The sequence below is a fragment of the Toxotes jaculatrix genome, chromosome 21, assembly GCF_017976425.1.
Source record: "Toxotes jaculatrix isolate fToxJac2 chromosome 21, fToxJac2.pri, whole genome shotgun sequence".
In the NCBI taxonomy this organism is placed as follows: domain Eukaryota; kingdom Metazoa; phylum Chordata; class Actinopteri; family Toxotidae; genus Toxotes; species Toxotes jaculatrix.
In genome coordinates, this window is record NC_054414.1 from 948066 (window position 1) to 953192 (window position 5127).

Sequence of the window (5127 nt, forward strand, 5' to 3'; positions counted from 1 at the left end):
TGTAAGGTCTATAGGTCAATCACACACCAGATGGCCTCTCTGGCTGAGACTCGTCTTCTGTCAGATGTTGAAAACCCAACTGATTTATTTACTGATTGGATTCCTCCTCTTTATGATGATGTTGATGTTTAGGTTTTGACTGTTTGTATTTTCCCCCAGCTTGCTATCAACCTAAGGACATCTGTGTCCTACAAAAACAGCTAAATGCATATTTTCACATATATCAGCTAATGATGTGTCTGATGTAGTCACTGATCATATGATCAATTTGTATTCTTTCGTGTGACAATTACTGTTTAGTTGTGGACTGGTCTGGTCTAACATTTCATTTGTCCATGTTTTTTCTCTCTCCCACAGGATCCTACTCTTCACCCCTCCAACATCATGTAAATTAGCATATTGTATAGTCTTTACTGTTTTTGTATTTTGTGTACTGGTTTTTTGTAAGTTTACTTTCTTTTTTCTTTAGATTGTGATTGATTGATGTCTTTTAATAAGACTTTATTTGTTTTGAGGTCTTTATTATGTGTGTAAAAGTCCAAATAAACTCTGTTGTGTTGCCTCTTGATATTTCTTAACTGTTTTGCAGACACATTTCCCAATGAGGACTGTTGAATGGATTTGACAGTTTTACTGTGCATGAACTGAAACAATAAGACATGCCTCATGAACCTTAAACACTAATAAAAGTAAAATCAAGTGATATATATATATATATATATATATATATATATATATATATAGTTTTATATATATAACAATATAACTATACAACTATATTTATATATTTATATATAACTATAACTATATATATAGTTATAGTTATATAGTTTGCATTATCCAGATTCAGACTGATGTACTGCACTATTGGTATTTGTGGAAAAAAAAGTAGTTCTGTTGTTTATGTTGTTCTGTAGTTCCAGAGAGCAAAGGAAAGCCGAAGTCAAATTCCTTTTTTGTTTTTGTGTGTATGCATAAATCTGGCCAATAAAACTGATTCTGATTGAAGTCTTTAATGCATAAAGCCATGGAGTCAGACTGAAAGTGAACCTCTGGTAATCTGTGATCATTTCAAACACTAGTTCTGTGTTGAACCCCCATTCAGACGTTACTGCTGCTTTATGAGGGCAGTCACCGCAGGTCCCTCCTACCACCTAACCTATTAGTCCCGTCCAATCAGAGTCCAGTTTGAGCCGCGCCAAAAATCAGTCGCACCTGTTGCCCATGCGCTAGTCAAACCCATGTGACCGGGGAGGAGAGGGGCTCAGCCAATAGCAGGGCAGAATTTCATTTGCAGGTGCGGGGAGACGCTGGCTCGAGTCTCCCGTGGAATACGGGATGCCTCGGTAACGTTCTGCTTTGTCCAACTTTTTTCTGGTTAATGGACCGAACTGAACTCGTTACCTGCAGACAGAAGAAGTCTGTGTGTTCATGTTTAGCGGGTTATTTGTTATTGTACTTTCAGGTGTACAGTGAAAGCTGTGGCTGAGAGCAGAGAGACGATTCAGGCCTAGTGGAGCTGGAACTTCTGCGTGAGCCCGAGACAGGAAGTCCACGTATCCGGAGCAATCCAGAGGAAAAATGGCGGACGTGGAGGCCAGGTAAGGCCCACACAGAACGTTTAAAATGCAGAGCTTGAGTTGATTTGTGACCAGAGGCTAACATGTTTGATTATGTGCCGGGTTTCCGCAGGACGGACGAAGGGATCCAGCGGAGCAGCCGAGACCATTTGGGAGAAATCACCGCGCTTGGCTTCGCTCATCGGCTCTACACTTGTGTGTGTATGTGTGTGATCTGAGCGTTGCAAATGCAGGCTTGTGTCTTTAGCTCGGTTGAGATGGGCTTTGTAACCAGTGTAGCTGCTTTGGAGTTTGGGACTGGCCAAGTATTGGCAAGGCTTAGTTGTGGATGGATTCAGTGTGTGGAAGGAAGTCGGGCCTGCTTAGATTTGGAGCGCGCGTTTGTTTTTGCTGGGCCGTTGCGTCGGTGTTGTCGGTATGTGGAAGCATATATGCAGTTGTGATCCGGACACAACTGTGTGTATGTGGAAGCCGGTGGGCAGATGGTGTTGGCAGCATGGGTTGAGTTGTGTGTCGTGTTGTCAGGGTTAGTTGATTGTGGGTAGTTGTTGGTGTGGATGGCCCCGGGGTCCGTGTAAGGTGTGTGTTCAGCAGTGTGGATGAGGCCATGGTCAGTGAGGGCCCTCAGCTGCACCTTGAAGTGTTGCTGAATGTCTAAAATTCCAGGTTTAATATCCAAAGCCTGTGTATGAGTGAGTGTGTGCATGTGCCTTCTCTGCAGGAAGGATGAGCTGCTCCAGAGGATCATCAGAGGGTAAGAGAAAGCATGTAAATAGAATAGAATAAAATAATACTTTATTCATCCCAAGTTGGGAAATTTCACTATCACAGCAGCAATACACAGGCACTCAGCCTCCAAATATAAACCTCTAATGGTAAAAATAAACATTATAGACATTATTTACAGAAATAGGATTTTAAAATAAGAGTAAAAAAAGGAAGTGTGCCATTTGAATAGAAATATAAAATCTAAGTACAAAAACAAAATGTGCAGTTGAAGCTGAACCTTGTCAGATCTGTCATGTACAGCAGTGTTATCTGTGACACAGTGATGAGGTGTTAAACAGTCAGCATTACTCAGTGTTTCTACATTTAAACATGTGTCTGTCTGTGTGTGTTTAGCAGGTAGCTGCATCTGTCTGAGTGGGACTCCAGCTTGGATGAGGCCATGGCCAGTGTGGAGCCCAGGTACGCCCCCTGCTGCATGTGGAAGTGTTGTAAGATGTTTTAACTTCCAGAGTTTGACTTGCCTAGCACCTGTGGCTAATGTTGAGTGTGTTTCTTTGTGTGTTGTGCAGGATGGAGGAGCTGCTGATCCAGAGGACCATGAGGATGCATGTTGGCCAATACTGCTCAGTGTTTCTACACTGAAGGATTCATTTGTGTACACTCCCCAGCAACAGTGTGTGTACTGCATCTGAGTGGAAGACCTGGAGAAAAGAACGTCAAGGACTCATCAGTCACAGTGGTCATGTGACTGTCGGCCTGCTGAAGCAGGGATGGAACCACTGTCTCAACGCTTCGGCTTCAAAAGATGCATACTGTGTCGAGCATAACATCACTAGTTGTGCAGGATGGAGGAGCTGATCAAGAGGACCATGAGAAGATGCATCTTCACCAATAATGATCAATGTTTCTACATTGAAGGACTCAGTTGTATCTTGCTGTTGTTTGTTGTGGGGTTTTTCTTTCTGTACCTTTGTGTTCAGCAGGTGGCTGCATCTGGCTGAGTGGGGCTCCAGCTTGGATGAGGCTGTGGCCAATGTGCAGCCCAGGTAGCTCTGTTGCACAATCTTAAAAAAAAAAAATTTTTTTTTTTTGAATAGATTAGTATCCAAAAAATTTTTAATTTTTTAATTTTTTTTTTTTTAATTTGCCGCAGATGGGCAGACCTGATCCAGAGGATCCTTTGAGACCAGGTGTGTGAAGGCCACATTGTGCAGTGTTTCTACCCATATGCATGCATCCATGTCTGAGTGTGAGAATGTGTCTATATTAAAATCAGAAGGCAGTGCCTGCTTTTGTCTTTAATGCACTTTAGATGGGGCTTAGTTCAGTTCTGGGGGGGCTCAGGTTAGGCCCCTGCTGCAGCTGGAAGTCAAGCAAAATATTACAAGTTCAAGGACTGACTTGATTAGTATCCAAAACCAATGTGTTTGTGTTTTTCAGCAGGAGGGAGGAGCTGAGTGAGAGGACCATTTGAGACCAGGTGAGCAAGAGCCACATTGTAGTGTTTCTACACTTATACATGCACTAATTTTACACTTTGTGTGTGTGAGAGAGAGAGAGAGAGTGTTGTAGGTGTATGCTGGGTGGAGCCAGTGAAGGTGCTGCTGGTGAGGATAGAGCGCCATCGTGTGGGAGTGAGGGACACACTGCAACTGTTCATGTGTTGTCAGAGCTCTTTGTGGTAAGTGGATTTAAAAATAAATAAATAAATAAAAATAAAAATCAAGGGCTGTTTCAAAGGTGCTTTGTGTGCTGATGCTTCCTGTTTGTGTTTCTCTTGCAGGATGGCAGAGCTTATTTGGAGGGTCATGAGAGACCAGGTGAGACGTTGCCTGTTGGTTAACATTATTTAGTGTTTCTACACATATGCATGCATTAATTTATGTGTGTGTGTATGCGTGTCCCTTCACTGCAGGAAGGATGAGCTGCTCCAGAGAATCATCAGAGGGTAAGAGAAAGCATGTAAATCAACATTACTCAGTGTTTCTACATTTAAACATGTATCTGTCTGTGTGTGTTTAGCAGGTAGCTGCATCTGGCTGAGTGGGGCTCCAGCTTGGATGAGGCTGTGGCCAATGTGCAGCCCAGGTAGCTCTGTTGCACAATCTTAAAAAAAAAAATATTTTTTTTTTTGAATAGAGTAGTATCCAAAGAATTTTTTTTTTATTTTGCTGCAGATGGACAGAGCTGATCCAGAGGATCCTTTGAGACCAGGTGTGTGAAGGCCACATTGTGCAGTGTTTCTACCCATATGCATGCATCCATGTCTGAGTGTGAGAATGTGTCTATATTAAAATCAGAAGGCAGTGCCTGCTTTTGTCTTTAATGCACTTTAGATGGGGCTTAGTTCAGTTCTGGGGGGGCTCAGGTTAGGCCCCTGCTGCAGCTGGAAGTCAAGCAAAATATTACAAGTTCAAGGACTGACTTGATTAGTATCCAAAACCAATGTGTTTGTGTTTTTCAGCAGGAGGGAGGAGCTGAGTGAGAGGACCATTTGAGACCAGGTGAGCAAGAGCCACATTGTAGTGTTTCTACACTTATACATGCACTAATTTTACACTTTGCGTGTGTGTGTGTGAGAGTGAGAAAGTGTGCTGTAGGTGTATGCTGGGTGGAGCCAGTGAAGGTGCTGCTGGTGAGGATAGAGTGCCATCGTGTGGGAGTGAGGGACACACTGCAACTGTTCATGTATTGTCAGAGCTCTTTGTGGTAAGTGGATTTAAAAAAAAAAAAAAAAAAAATTCAAGGGCTGTTTCAAAGGTGGTTTGTGTGCTGATGCTTCCTGTTTGTGTTTCTCTTGCAGGATGGCAGAGCTTAT

At 42.7% G+C, this 5127-nt stretch overlaps 1 long non-coding RNA gene across 1 annotated transcript; it reads left to right on the forward strand.

The window, feature by feature from the left end:
- The first annotated feature begins 1302 nt into the window (after positions 1-1302).
- LOC121175679 lies at positions 1303-1739 on the forward strand. The gene is made up of 3 exons (XR_005892760.1): positions 1303-1346; positions 1474-1601; positions 1693-1739. It is a non-coding gene; the product is annotated as an uncharacterized LOC121175679 (long non-coding RNA).
- Positions 1740-5127: the final 3388 nt, after the last annotated feature.